This window comes from Lepisma saccharinum, chromosome 6 (genome assembly GCF_977018435.1).
Source record: "Lepisma saccharinum chromosome 6, izLepSacc3.1, whole genome shotgun sequence".
NCBI lineage: Eukaryota > Metazoa > Arthropoda > Insecta > Zygentoma > Lepismatidae > Lepisma > Lepisma saccharinum.
In genome coordinates, this window is record NC_139234.1 from 73612783 (window position 1) to 73628831 (window position 16049).

Below are 16049 nucleotides of genomic sequence, written 5' to 3' on the forward strand. Positions count from 1 at the left end.
AGCAAGATCTATATACTCTTTTCCATCCCTACCGATTTCCTTTAGGTCTATCTCAACGTTGTCCCTCCATCTTCGTCTTAACCTTCCTAAAGGTCTCTTACCATCAGGTTTCCCAACAAGAATCCTATAAACTCCTCTTTCCTCTCCCATTCGTGCCACATGGCCTACCCACCTACAGTCGGGACGCGCTAGCAAGCGGCGTGGGACCACCCACTCTGGTAGCGACGCGCTGTTGCCGGATTGACCTACTTCAGGATTTTCGCGAGCCCACAGAAACATGAGGAAGGCTGAACTACTGCAGCTCCTTATGTTACACAAACCCCAGTTCCCCATATATCGAATAGACAAGCTTGCAGAAGAAGCGGGACATACGGTGGTCCGTATCGCGCCTTATTATTGTATGTACAATGCAATCAAACTTATTTGGGCACAGGTCAAAGGGCTGGTAGCACAGAGGAACACTTTGCCACCTTTTACACCGTCTAAAATTTTGCAATTGACAGACCAGGCTATCGGGGATGTGACAGCAGATAGGTGGCGTTCGGCTATAGAACACACAAGGAAGATTATTTCCGAAGCATGGGAAAAGGAGGGAGTTGAAGAGCAGCAAATGGAGGATTTTGTAATTTCACTTGGGCGGGAAGACAGCAGTGACAGTAGTAGCTCAGATGAAGATGTTCCTTTACCAACCAACAATGAAGATGATCTTGGGATAGCGCCACTGTAATGGTAGCCGGTAAGCAAAAACAACTGATTCTTTAACTACTACTTCTGTTCTTTCATTCATTTTTTATGTTTTTACGTACAGGTAGCTCAAAGCATTAATAACACATGTACCAAATGTATCATTAATGTTAAGGAAATCGAGCAATTGCCACGCGTTTCGTTGTAATTTATTGAACTCTGTATTGCCAGAGCCTGCATTCTCATATAGCTCCCAAATTATCTCACTTCACACACCCACATGTGGCTCCCCGATGGCACAGTGGTAGGGTAAGTGTTGTAGCCTTGTAATCAAGTAGTCCTGGGTTTTATACCCTGTCGAGGCACATAGTGGTTCGGATCCCACTTCCAACTGTAGGTCCATTCCAGATTAGCCGTAGTGTGCATAAAGTGGACTTTAAAACACCAACTCAATCAATCAATTCACACACAATTGATTTGTTCTTGATAAATTCTTCTCCGTAATACAGTAACTCAGTTCTGTAAAATTCTGTTTTGGAGGTGATTTTTTTGTAGGTTCTCCAAAATATAATTTAAAAACGTGTTAACGAAACGAAGTTGTACGTAATTTGTTTCTACGTAATTTGCCATAATTTTCAAGAAATACATTTCATTTGTACGTTCTGAAGCTTCAACAATCGCGGCGTGACAAAGAAGGCAAAGAGAGGCGGCATGAAATCAAAGGAGAACGATTTGCCACAGTGTTGTTCATAACACAAGACGCATTTTCTTTTGTTGGTAATTGTGATACGATACAACATAAGTAAAAAGATGCCGGTAGCTGATGCTTGCAATGTACCATAATAAAAACACAACAAATGATCTTTCAGTGAAGGTTTTCGGTTGCTGTGTAGTTAACGTCAACCTACAAGAAACTTCAGATTTAAACTTCTAGATTCGTTAATTTATCACTTTACGACGGAAATAACATATATTAGCATACTGATACGTACGTGCTTAATTTCGCGTGACACTTTTTTCCCGAGCTTGCCAACAGCTGACTAGCCTGTCCGTGTGTTTGTGCGAACGTGGCAACGTAGAAACCCCCCAGCCACATGGCAGCCAACGAGGAGACAGAATTTGGTCACGTTCTGCCGTTCTGCGTTCTGATTGCACGCCGCTTCTTATCGCGTCCGTACTGTAAGTCTTCTTGATTTAATTATTCTAATTATCTCCTCATCCCTTTTAGGTCCAAATATTTTCCTAAGGATCTTATTTTCAAATAAGATGAATATGATAACTTCAAATTAAAGCAATGTTTTTTGAGGAGACAACACTGTTATGCACCTTGTTTGCCTCCCTCCCCCCGGAAAAACTACCTTGCTTGCGCCTCTTTGGAAAAAATCCTGCAGACGTTCATGAACCTTTAGTATCGACTTCGGAGTATAAAGCATTGATTCTTCAATGTATAGAGCGGCAATATACCGCGACAGCCTCTTACAGAGTATTTGCCAGGAAATATCAACACGAGAACAGGGATAGGAATTCCTCTTATTTTAGATTTTCTCAAACTAATTTCAAGTATCTGGTGAAAATTCTTTCTATTTAGTATGCAAATAAAGGTTTTAAATTTGAATGGGCGTATTAATTTTCTGGGTTTTTCCTAGAGACGATATGAAGCACTGCGGATACGAAGGGCGAACTCAACAAAGTGCATTGTGAGGGAAATGCGTTTCAAGTTGTCAGGCACAATTCGAGCTCCACAAAAACTTGGTAACTGTAGATCGGAATGTTTCATGCGTGATTTTCAAAGATTTTATGGAGTTTGCACTGTGCCTGGCAACTTGAAACGCATTTCCATCACAATGCACTTTGTTGAGTTCGCCCTTCGTATCCGCAATGCCTCATATTTTCAATTACTTTGAAGCATTTTGGACCATTTTTTATTTTTATAAGCAACTGCATTAATTGATAGAATGATCTTAAACATGAAACTAATTGTTTTTTCCAATGATTGACTGTTTTCTTTGCCTTTCATTACGCTAGGTCACTCAGCCGCTATCTTTGTTGTGAGCCTAGATTAAGTGTGATTGGAGCTTATCCTATATGCTCTCTTCATACAACATGGCTGTCGGCTACATGTTTGACATCTTAACACAACTTCTTTGAAACATCGCTCATGAAATGTATTTCACCTATCGTCCTACGGGAATCAGAGGAACGTAACTACAAAAATTCTGTCTTCAGTTTCGTTAAAAAAAAAATCCTCTGAAGAGTATTTGGAGAAAATCGACATTTTCCACTTCTAATTCTTATCTGTAAGGCGGAGTCACGTTTAAGAGTCATATTCCTAAGAATACATTATTTCCTCTCCTATTAATTTGATAAATTAGAGTTAAGTCGCTCTGGTTCTCACACACGCTATCAGCCCCTATTTTCCAAAATTTGGCACGTTAGGTATTACGCCAGATGTGTCATTGGGTATGATGCATTTTTGTTATATGCCTGTGGAGATTCGAACAGTGTTCTCGGCTTGCGAGCCAGGTTATATCGGCGTCAGCGTCCAACGTTTGGAGCGCATACATTGCTCTAAGCAGGATGCTCTCTACCTTATGATGGGACACTTTTTTACCCATGAAAGTTATTGTCCGTGGCCTGCAAGCAAAGTTCTTGCAACAAACTGCCTCGAGAGAATTATGCGTAGGCTATGTGTGACTTTTCTGTTTCTCAGACCACGTGTGACTACCTACAAATTATGTGAAACAATAACATAAACAACTTCCCATGTGAGTATGAGAAAACACTTGCATTCTAGCCGGGTTCGATTCCTGTGATTCGAATTCCACTTTAAACTGTAGGCCCACTCCCAATTAGCCTAGCTGTGCATACAAGTGAACTTAAAACAAGACAAACTTTCATTCTAACCTCAGTCACTTATGGGAGCTGCTTAGAAGTAGTAGTGTTGACTGCCATGACTAAAATTTCTGGATCCAAGTTCACTTCCTCTCAACGATTTTATTTGTTGTTTTAAGTCCCCTTTATGCACAGTAAGGCTAATCGGGACTGGACCTACAATTTAAAGTGGGATCCGAACCACTTGTGCCTCCACCGGGTATCGAACCCGGGACCCCTCTCTCGACGATTTGACTGAGTCTGCACTCCTGCGCTACACTCCGCTGTCTATGCAATGTAGTTTTAAAAGTTGTTAACTGAGGTATCCTAGTCACTAATTCCACCGCTGCCACCGGTTAGTCAAGGTATGACTCATCATCAGCCAGGCTCGGGCGAAATGCAACTCATTAAACCGTCGCGGACGAACTGTGGCATTTTTCTAGGAATTTCGCTTTCGGACCAAACGCTACTGAACGTACAGCAGTCCCAGTGCCTGCTCCAAGTTGCACAGCTGCTTTCGGAGCCCTTGGTTTTGGAAGGGGATGGGGGTGAGGAAAGGGTCTTTATTTTTCATACTGAAGCTCGTTCATTTCGTTCTCCTATTTCTCTTGGTTGAATTTTCTGAGATACGGAATCTACCTCATTTTCCTTTTCATTTTGTTTTATTGCGTCACCCACGGTACTCTTACATGTACTTAACATTTTTAATTTCCCTGTACCTGCACCCTTTGGTTAGGTAAAAATAAATAGCTGCAGTTCGTCAAATGTTGTATTTTTGTTTTTGTTACCCATTTTTCTCGTACTTCAGTCAGGGGCAATGGAGCTACTGGTAACAGACGTAGTTAGGAAATAGCATGAATTGTTTCTTCCCCGCACTGTAGTTGACCGATAAAAGAACTATGTAAAGTCTCGTTTCTATTACCACAAATTTTACCGCGCAACATGACACGCGGCATGCGACGCTGCATGTGCCAAGCATTTGTTGAAATGGAAACTGTCTGCAACATGCCGCGGCGCAAGTGCCGGGGACAAAATTGCCCCAAACGATTAAGACGCACAACGTGCGCGGCGGACAATGGAAACAGCCTGCAGCAAGTTCCTGGGGCATACGAACTAGAGTAGGAACAGACGACGCGACTACAATCTGTGGTCCAACAAAATTTAATAACAATGCAAAATCACTTGCAGTCATTCTTACAAAGTTTTCGTATCCACTTTGAAGACGTAAGTCTCTCATCAACGAGTTAATTTTTTGCTAGAAAACTTCTAATCCACCATCTAGGTTGTTTTCGCCTCTTTTTTTAGAAATTCATGATACGCGCCTGCCATAACCACAAAACCCGCCATAGCTTTATTGTTCATCTTTACCCAAGTTAAATCACCACCAAATTATTACAATACAAGAGAAGGAACACTGACTACTCTAAAGCACTGCACAACGCTACACTGCGATCCTGCACTCCAGTGTTGTTGCGGACGTATTTTGAAGAAGTAGTTTTGAATTGGAAGCAGTACGAGTACACTAAATGACGCGCAACATGCGCCGGCACATGTTGCACGTCATGAGTCTGGAACTTGTCTGAATGGAAACGTAGCTTAACAGAAACAGAAGGCTTTCACGATTTGTCTGAATATTAAAGTGATCTCTTCTTTCACACCAAAACATAAATAACTATTCTCAGATTTGAAAACGTAACAGGGGTGTAAGGGGTGACCTTCCACGTATTACACCCAATCGTCAACTTCATTCCACGTAGTACACCCTGGACTGCTCTTTGCAGACTAACGAGGCTCTGGCGACTGACCCTATGGCCAGTATAATTCTGTGTGTTCTGTTTTTTGTCATGTGTGCTGAGTGCCCCTTTAGAGCCTCAGCTTTTAACCTAAGTCAGAATATTTTAATATTTCAGTTATTCGATATTACAGTTACGTTATTTGTTATGGTAAGGGGCTGGACCCCGTATAACGTGGCGGTTGCAAAATAGCCTAAGTGCTGACGCACCCAAAATTAAAAAAGAAAAAAATGTAACAGGGAATATAGCTTTAATAAATGCCTATAAATATTTCACTATCGTTTATATTTATGTACATGTTGTTAATTTCGAAATATTGTGAAGAAATGCAGCAAAATGCTACATATTCGATTACTAATTTGAGCCACTATACATGTTATGTTTTTATTTCATGAACAATGCGACACCACAGGTCCCGAGTTCAGATCCCAGCCTGTGTATTGTTTTCATTATTTTCTTCGTGATGTCCTTTCATCAATTTTGTCATTGCATCACCCATCCTCGTCTTCGCGATTAGCCAAAAGTGGCAGAAAACCAAAGTTAAATATAACAAATCAAATCAAACATTACTTGCAAGACAAGAATGGACAGGTTATTTTGAAGCTTCTGTTATTAAAAGCAAATTGTGTGTAGCTTTCCTAGACAGAAGTTTCAAACACAGAAAGTGATTGATTGGATAAGGGCTGTGGATTCCTACTCGAGCAGAAAATATATATGTTTCAATTTATTACTTACAACAATAGCAAACTGATTTCCCGCTAAATCAAAGAAAACTTGCATTCACAGTTACAAATTGACGTGTTGAATGACCTTAACTACAGATTTCTCTCACTCCAATTCTGATTAATCGAACAGCACACCACAACGTGGGTCATTAAATATTTCCAACTTACTCTCGAGTTCCTCAACTAAAAATAAATTGACTGCGAGACAAAAACTCCTCTCCGATAACACATTATATGCAGAGTATACGTAAGTTGAAATTCCATCATAATAATTTGAATTCTTCAAGTAGTAGCTACAAATATAATTTTTCATGCATATTTTCTTAGCAGAATATGAAGTTTCTCACTTCAGATGGATAACATATACACAGTATTTCACAAGCGTTTTTAGTTCGAGCTAGTCGTAGGCCTAATATGAATATAAACGTGACTTCATTACTTAGTTTAAAAAAGTGCCAGGCAATCAAAATTCGAGGGTATGCCTGAAATTATTTGTAGTATCTCATGTGTCAAGGGGGCTTTATAAGTAGTAGTAGTAGAAACTTAATTATACTGCATGTTGCAACTGAAACCGTAGCCTCGAAGACCGAAGTCGTTGAGTGGTCCACTCATACACTCGGTACCAAACATTCCAAGTTCGAGTAGACACCTGGGCATGGCTGTTTTTTTTTTTTGTAAGCATCCCTTCATAGATTTAATATGATCATCATTCATCTTCATCGTCGCGATTATCTACAAGTGGCAGAAAAGCGATATAAAACAAGAATAATACAAAAGTATAACAAACAAAAGAGGATAAAAGGATGAACTGAGTTAATGATAGGAAGTTTTATGAAATTACTGTTTCTTGAAGAATCCTGTCCTTTGTTACGATTGTATTTCTCAGTCACACGTTGCTCAATGTTCACGTCGACTGTCGTCCTTACGTACTTGAAAATTACTTTCATGTCTGCCTATGCTCTTCTTTCAAACGTGGTAGGTGGGCGCTCTGTCTGTTTCTACACCAAAAAAGTTTAATGAACCTCCTGTCCAAGAAGACAAGAATTACTGAAAGTAATTTTCAAAATTGTAAGCGGATGAGGGCCCTTGTAAATGATAAAATATACTGTCCTTTTATTCGCTTAGTTTTGAGAATCACTTCCCATACAATTCTTGCCTTCTTGAGAGTCCAATGGCCCTGTCTAGCCACAAACCAGTTGCACAAACGCGGTTTCGTTTGTTTCGTACAACAATTCCATCTAACGTTTCGTTTCTACGTAGTTTCTACTTGCTAAAAGTGCCTTTCATATCGCCCCAGGGCGTTGTCTACTCGGCTGCTTCGTGACCGAAGGTCACGTGTACAAAGTTTGAGGATTCACATTTTCCGATTTTGCGTGGTGCTGCTGCTGCTACGAGCGAACACAAGTGAAAAAACCTTGGACGAAAAGTCCGCGCACAGCTCTTCTACTCTTCAGCTCGGCCCATAAGGAAGAACGGTCAACTCTCCCCCTCCCCTCCACGTGGTAGTACAGTGCACAGGAGTTGCGGGTCTGCACAGGTTTCTTTCCTTGTGGTTCAGTTCGTCTTATCAAGGTCGTGCAGCAAATAATTATTTTTCGTCTTCCGATAGGAAAAAGCTTGCCTCTCGCTTACGTGGATGAACGCGTAGCACAGATGATTCCTTGGTTGGTCCTTTATGTTTCGTCCTTCAGCAATTTAATCTAAGCATGAATCATTCTCATCGCCAAACATACTGTATTTTTTAATTGATGTAACACATGTAAACTGAAAGAGAGAGACAGAGAGAGAGAGAGAGAGAGAGAGAGAGAGAGAAAGATATACATAAACGTTTTCTTACAACAAACGTTTGTTTTCTATCGTATAAAGTGAACGCACATGTTAAAATTCATCTTGCATACATAATCAAATTAGAACAAATCCACGTAAAGTGATTTAGTACGCAGAAAATAAATATATTTGTGATAAATACATAGTTAATCAGTAAATTCCAATAACCAGAACTTCTGTCACGCTGAATCTTGTTTACGGATGTTTTCAAACGTTTTGTTTTACAATTTCATTTTTTCACTGACATCCAAAACGAAAATACGTATTATAATTTAATGACTTTCAAAATGTCAAATGCTGTAATGTTAGTATGCTGCCGATCATAATTGTGAGGCTTCTTCGAAAACGCCTTCGATAACGGTATTTACTATTCGTAACGGATATGTGTATCACTTTTTTGAAACAGACTTTTGTGAAGGGAAAGAACTGTAACGTTACAAAAGTAACGAGCACAATTATACGAGAGACCTATGTTATTCTCTCCGGAACACGGAATCGGACACGTTATTGCACATCGGAACGTCTGTATGATACCAGCTATAAATAACGTTGTTGCTTTGAAGCAAAGAGTGTAACGTTTTTACAGTCGTGACCTCAATTAAGTTACTGGTTAATTGTAACGTTACTATCACTTTCCACACACACTAAAGTTACTAGTCAATCGTGACGAACTTGTTTCTTACCCTGTAACGTTACTGGTTGCCGGCAATGGATGGAACGTTAAAGCGTCACCTAACGACCTACTGATTTACAGATCAGTTATGGTTCGGTACCGTTATGCACACCTGTAACGTAATGTTCATATACCTGAGGTAACGTTTCTGTTCACGAAAAAAGTTATTCAGTTTCTGGTTGTAACGTAACGGAAACCGTAATTGAAAATACCGTTCCATTTCGTTACGTTACGACTCCCTGGTGCCAGCCAAGGGAACGGCAAAGGCTCTGGGGTGGAGAGTGCGACCGATGGACTCTTTCCAGAAGGAGCTTACCCTTGCCACGGAATAACCGCGCCTGAGAAGCAGTGTTTCCTTCCCCTCCCGTCAAGGGTTTTAAAGGGAGCCGGTGGAATCTCACCCTGACGTCACCAGATTCCACCAGCTGGAGAAAAAGCCTCACGGACATTCCGCGGCAAACGGTTGAAAACATTCGCGCGCTGGAAGCAAAGAAATATGTGATTCAAAGATTGGTTCGGAAGAATATTGCGAAGAAATAAAAAACAACTTTTTAAAAAATTATAGCCGGGTCATCTCCGATTACCTAGGTGACCCAGAGTAGACGCCGCTGACAAGGGGAGGAACCCGGTATACTGCAGGGTTGCCAGGTCTACAGGAATATTACGAATTTTAGTGTTTTTTCTTGTTTTTTGCTGCAAAACTGCCTCTCACTTCTTTATTCTGGTGCGGGGCAGCTGCTAACACCTCGCGAAAATCGGTTTCTCGAACATGCTGATAGCACCATACCTAACCCTCCTAACAAACCAGTGTAAAATAGCCTAAGTGCTGACGCATCCAAAATTTCAAATTAAATCAATCAATCTAGAAACAGAGTATTATAGACCACTATGTCGGATCGTGTTTCCGGTTAGGTGAAGTAACCCGAACACATTTTCCCATCCCTAGTGTATTTTCAGCCGGCGGAGTTGTTAGCACATCGCGCTGCAAAAGCGGCGTAAAATAAGAAAAGTATGAACTACGAGGCTATACGAGACTGTGACGAGCGACAGTGTTTTACTGAGTCAATATTTTGAGAAAAATGCCTTCCACATAGGGTGGATGTTCCTAAAGTCAGCCTCTTCCAGTAGTCAGCCACATCATAGAAAAATGTACATTTATAAGGCCGCCACTAAACCTTGTCTCTATACTTGGTAACAGACTTGGAAAACCATATTCCAGTAGTCAGCCAGCCTTTGTGGGAAAGGCGGTGCCATCTGGTGAAGAAGGAATGAACCATCAAGTGGAGCTGTTTGTGTTACTGATGCAAACACGTGTTTTTTCTAACGAAAAAAGTAACAACAGCAACTGTGATAACAAATAGGTAACAAGGTTATTTAGTGCAGAATTACCAAATATTTTGTTTGTAGTTGTGTTAGAAGGAATAAGGATTTGTTTCAAAGACGTTTTAAGCTGTATATTAATGTCTGTACGTCGACAGGGGGGGGGGGGGGCTGAGTACAGGGGTGTGATTCTGGCTTCCTGCTAGTGGTCAACCTCCAGGGGCTGACTACTGGATTTAACCTTCGTTGGCTCGTTGGGACTATCTTACCATGTTCTGGACATAGAACAGTAATCCCTGTAACATGGTTCTGTTTAAAATGCTATGAGACAAATCCTTCCAGTGGGCAGCCCCCTTATCACGAAAGTGGCTGACTACTGGGGCCAGCTTATCCTGTAGTCAGCCCCCTCTGCTGAAGAAGGAAAATCACAGGCATTTAAAAATTCTAGCTATTATAAAGTGCTTCTTTCACCTGTCGCAATAATTGCATTGATAAGCAGGTTGTTTATTTGGTATGAGCACATATTAAAATAAGAAAAATACATTGAAATTGTAAGCTGGAAGTTGTAGTCATATTATAATTAGCCTACAGGTAACTGAATGAGGGGAGTAGGTCAACAATAATTTACTTTTCATGCTTTTCCATTGATTCACATGTTATAAAGCAGAGCAGGGCTGTAGCCATGGTGTAGGGGAGTAGGGCAGGCCTTACCGACTGAGCCACCAAGGCCGTAGACTACACAAACTGTGTGCAGAATGCTTTGGAGCAGATGTCTTTGACCACAAACTTACAAGAAGGTAATACTAATACGCGTATTCAAGTGAAACCAACAAGAGATGAATGTGAAGTTGCAATTGTTGTATTTTTTTTAAAACACTTCCAAGCTAGACTTCAGAGAAGAGGCATTGATGTGTAGAGGCCTGCACAACACCTGGAGCAGACCCGTTCGCGAGACATCGCTTCCTGAAATGCATGCAACCTGCGCAACACCCTCGCTTGAGCACCTTGCCTGACCATCTGCCCAGATCGTTCTTGGCAGGTATTGAAAACCCACCGGGTACCCGCAGTCGTAAGATACCTAGTAGGTCTCAGTGCGTTCATTCAATCAACTGCACGCCCCTCCCTCTGCATGACGTAGTTGCTTCGAGTAGAAACTGCACCGGGCGCACACCTGCCTGCAGTGTTGCCAACTGCAATAGATTTGCACTACTTAAAAAAGTCGAACTCAAAGCTTCGTAAGCCACATCGCCAATGAAATGAGAGATTTACGAATGTTGCTACCCCCCCCCCCCGCCACACACACACACACACACACACACATTGAAATAGGTTTTCCGTGGCACAGGATCCATAAGTATATGTCGTAAACAACCAATATACGTATATATAGGGATATAGGGCAGGACTGAAACATGTCACGTTCGACGCTGAGGTCGCGAGTCGAACAACACACTGTTCTACTGCGAACACCAGGGCCGTAGCCAGCCAGGGGCATTGCCATTACCCTCGTTTGGGGGGGGGGGCAAGTACTTGGATAAACGTGCCACCAAACAACAATAACAATAATAGTAATAAAGTAGCATGAAAGGCATTATTATCCTCATAAATCATGCAAAAAGGGGGTAGAAGTCGGTTCTCACGCATTTGTGTTGAAACAGAGGATTAGAAATATTTTTTCAACACGTCAATTTCACATTAGCCAATAATGGAAAACAAGCACACAAACTGTTTTTGAAAGAAAGAAAGTGCAAGATAAATGCATTCCGAATGTACATACATATGGCATGTAAAATTTCCATCTACAATATGTTCTCTTCACATGGAGCGACGTAAAATAAGAAATACATATGCTAACACTAAATTGTGTGCATATTCAAAATTTCATTAAAGCATATATATTATTTAAATACATTACATAATCAATTCATCCAACTCGTAACAAACCAACATTAATAGCAAATAATATCACGGTGGCCGCCATGGCATTCTCTGTTTTAAAACTTTTCTCACTTAGATCGTTCGGCGCCCAGGGCCGACTCCCACTATTCCCTTGCTACGGCATTGAACTTGATAAGACTGTATAATATTTTATAATATATTTCTACTTTCCTAAAATTTGAAATCAAGGGGTTGCAATTATCCCTCCATTCCCTCTCTGCAGGTGCCCTTGGCCGTCTGGAAGGAAAATGCAAGAAAAATATGAAAATTAATTCCACCTTGAGTACCCTTTAGCCCTGCTACTCTTAAATTCTGCTAGCCTGTTTTTTCTTGTACTTTAATGTTTGACCCCCACCCTGACCCCTCCGCTAGACTTAATTTCCGTCCAAGGTTGTGAGCAATGCCCCCTGCCCCCCTCTGCTTGCGCCACTGCTTGCCTGGTTAAGGCACCATGCAATGAAAAACAATTAGTTTTCAGTGAGGAGATTTTTGTTTGCTCGATCATTCATTTAGATAAATGAAGCTGTAATATTGCGTGCATTTCCTGGCAATAAGATAAAAACTGCTTACGCTGAACTGAAATCGCTAAGTATATAAATTCTCCTTGGAGGAGAGAGCTCCTCCTAGGACTTCGGAGGATTTAGGAGCTACGTAAGTAGGCAACACTGGCTGCAGCCGTCCACGTGGTGATGAAAGACCTGGAGCGACACGCTGCCGGAGGGCCGTTTCCTTCCAGCAGGTTTTGCAGGCGCCCGGGTCTTGTTGAATGCCCAGTTACCTTGTAAGCGCAGAGCGCCTTGAAGACCAAGAACCCGGGTAAAGACGCAAGTCGACTCGTTGCCGTGGGCAGGCGAGCAGGTATACCTGTCTTCGCGGGCAAGCGGGCAGCGGGAAGGTAAAAGCCAGACTATGCAGCCCTTTATTGATGTGGCAGCAGTTGTTGAAGAAATCATCAGTGCAACAGTGACTTCATGCGTTTCAACAGACTCTCTTGCCCCTACCTGTGTTCAGTCAGAAATACATGAGGTTCTCCCTGTTCCACCACATGATGCAGACAGCCTTTCTGCTGATAATCAGATTGATTCTGACTTGGGAGATCTTGCTCCTGGAATGTATGAAGGAACTAACTACCACTGGACTTCTGGAGCCTACTTTTGATCTGACACACAGTGAATCAGGAATAGGTAGTTACTCTTCCAACAGTTTCTCCACCAACAACCAGTTCCCTTTCCTCAGTAGCTTATTCTTCAGGTGGAGCAATACAGTGCCTACCCCCCAACTGTTTCTTCCTCACCAGAAACGACAGGACATTCTCAAGCAACAGTTTCCCCACCAGAAACAAGACTTCCCCCATCAGCAGCAACCACTGGGATGCATGAATCTCTCTCTCCACCTCCAACAACAGTGTGTCCATTAGACACAACTCCTCCATCATCAACAGTCCCTTCACCAGGAGGATTTGACAGCCATCTGTTTTGGCCTGGTCTTATAAGAAGAAAGGAACCAAAGGACAGAAAAAAGGAAAAAAATCAAAGAAATTGTGATGTATGGTATTCGAATCTAAGTCTTCTCCCATTACTAGTAGATTCTTTAAACCTGATTATTGATTATACACATAGCTGGGATTTAACTCTTTTGTACTAACTCGTTTTGGCAACACTATGTTGTCACATGTCGGCAGGTGTCGAAGTATTAACGCTGCCTAAAAAATGAGTTCATCTTACAAGAATGTTTCAACGCACAATTGTAGAAATATATTAGTAAATTCATATTAATTTTATTAAACTAAACTGAACTCCGTGGCGTAACAGCCCTCGAAGGGCCAGGGCCTACCAGAGCGGCTTTTCATCGGGTGACGCTTCGTCAGCGCATCGGATCCCATCGCCACTGTTTTCTGGCTTTCGTGACCGGATCCCGCTACTTCTTCTTTTCAAGTAGCTTCGCAGTTGTACTCACGACGCTGGATCAAAGCTGAAATTTTGAGAGCTCCCACCGGGAATCGAATCCGGGATCGCTCGCACCAAAGGCGAGAGCGCTAACCACTTGGCTACGCGGGAGTCTATTAATTTTATTACTTGTTACATATTCTTCTTTCGGCTTCTGAATTTCACATTTTAGCGACTAAATTTTAAACTTTGGCGGCGTCTAAATTTGCGCATTAGTCTCGAAATGGCACGCGAATATCGAATTCTAGTAAAACCCTAACTTTTCTCCGAAATTAATGTCGCCTTGGCCTGGTGAACACTGTATGTGCAAACGGGAAATATGCTTGCAGGAGGGGGAGGAGAGGGAGTTGTGGCTCACGTACGACTCCTTGAACTGTTCCACGTCTTGAACGTGTCTTTCAGGAGAGAGTCGTTACTTTTGAACGACTCGTTCACGAACGAGCCATCGCTCCAGCCAGTGGAATTGAAGAATGGAGAGTGACAAGGTACCTAATTATTTATTGAATGTTGAGAGCAAGATAAGATCTTTTTAGCTTTGAAGTTGAAACATCGCCCGCGAAAATAATACTGAGCGTTTGTTCATAGTCCAACACTATTCTCCCCTTGTCAGGTAGCCAACACTAATTGACAATTGCACTGTGTTACTTTACTTTATGTGCGTGTGTTGAGCAATTGTGCTGAAAGTATAATGTACGTCTTACAGGACAGAAGATTTGCCCTTGCACATTCTTTCAACCTTCTCGTCAAACAATGAGAACAGCTGTCATGTAAATAATGCCCAAAGAAGCTATTCAATGTAACGCATGATTATGAAAGCAAGGAAAATTTTATCAATGGTTTTTGTGCTATCAATATAATATGTTGTATAGGCGTATTATATTATAATTTAAAGATATCGTACAAGTATAATACTAATTTGCTGGCTTTAATTTATTTCATATGTACTTTAAAAAGTCGCAAAGTTCAGTCGGTAAATAGTCTGATTGTCACTCTGGAGACGAGGATTCCGTTCTCTGGGTGGTTGGTCTCGAGGGGGACTTTCTCAGCAACGTCCTTGCATCAAAACTGCTTTGAGGTTCACCAGGGGTCTAAAAAAATAGTATTTTGGGGGCCGAAACGTGATGCTAACACCACCTTCATAAATGGCCGAGATTGTGAATCATAATTCCTATATTCATTCATGGCATGTTGCAACGCGCAGAAGGCACTTTTGCTTTTAAAACTTAGTACATATTTAGTCGCACACCGTGACCATTCGGTCTACGTCATGCTTTTTGGCTCTGGCTAGGGAACGCGCAGGTTCGAGTCTCCTAGGAGAAGCGTAACAACTTTCCTTCTGAGGTTTCTGACTGTGTGTGTATGGGACCGGTGGCCACCCACCATTGTGAGGAAATTGGAGAGCTACGAATGAGTAGCGTAATCCGGTCATGGAAACTTACAAAAATGACTGGGGGCTCTTCGTGCTGACCACACGTCACCTCGTAACAGGTTGGATGATCTCCTGCCTCGGCAGGTGGAAGTGAGGCCGGCAGTCGGTAGGTAGACCTTAGCCATGTATTAGTAGAATATTTGGATACATGCCGCGAGAATACTGACACATTAGGAAATTTTTTCACTCAACTCAATCACACTGCAGAAACTCTTTTCACGTAGATTTGAAAGCCTGCCTCCGTGGCAGAGTGGTTAGCACATCGCACTATGACGCCCGGGGTTCCAGGTTCGAATCCCAGCCTGGGTATGGACTTTTGTGAGTGTCCATTCATCAATTTCATCATATCATCACTCAGCCCCATCTTCGCAATTAGCCAAAAGTGGCTGAAAACTGAAGTAAAATAAACCAAATAAAAATAAAGAAACTAGATTTAATATTTCATATTTGCGTTGCTTGATTGAATTGGTGTTTTAAGTCCGCTTTATGCACAGAAAGGTTAATTGCGACTGTACTAACAATTTAAAGTGGGATCGGAACCACTATGTGCCTACATCGGGTATCGAACCCGGGACCCCTTGATTACAAGGCAACGTCGATACTACTACGGCATTGAGGAGGCCATTTTTGTGTTGCTTCACAAGACTTATTTTTTAATTGCGCACTACGTACTAGGTTTATTATTATTAGTAAAACACATTTCATGTGTGTGTTGGATATGGAATGACATTTAATTAGGAAAAGCAATTGATAATGTAATATTTATACAAAGTAAATTAATGTATTAAGTATGGTCTTACAACAAATGTAAATATTACATAATATGATAGGAAGCCAGTGCCG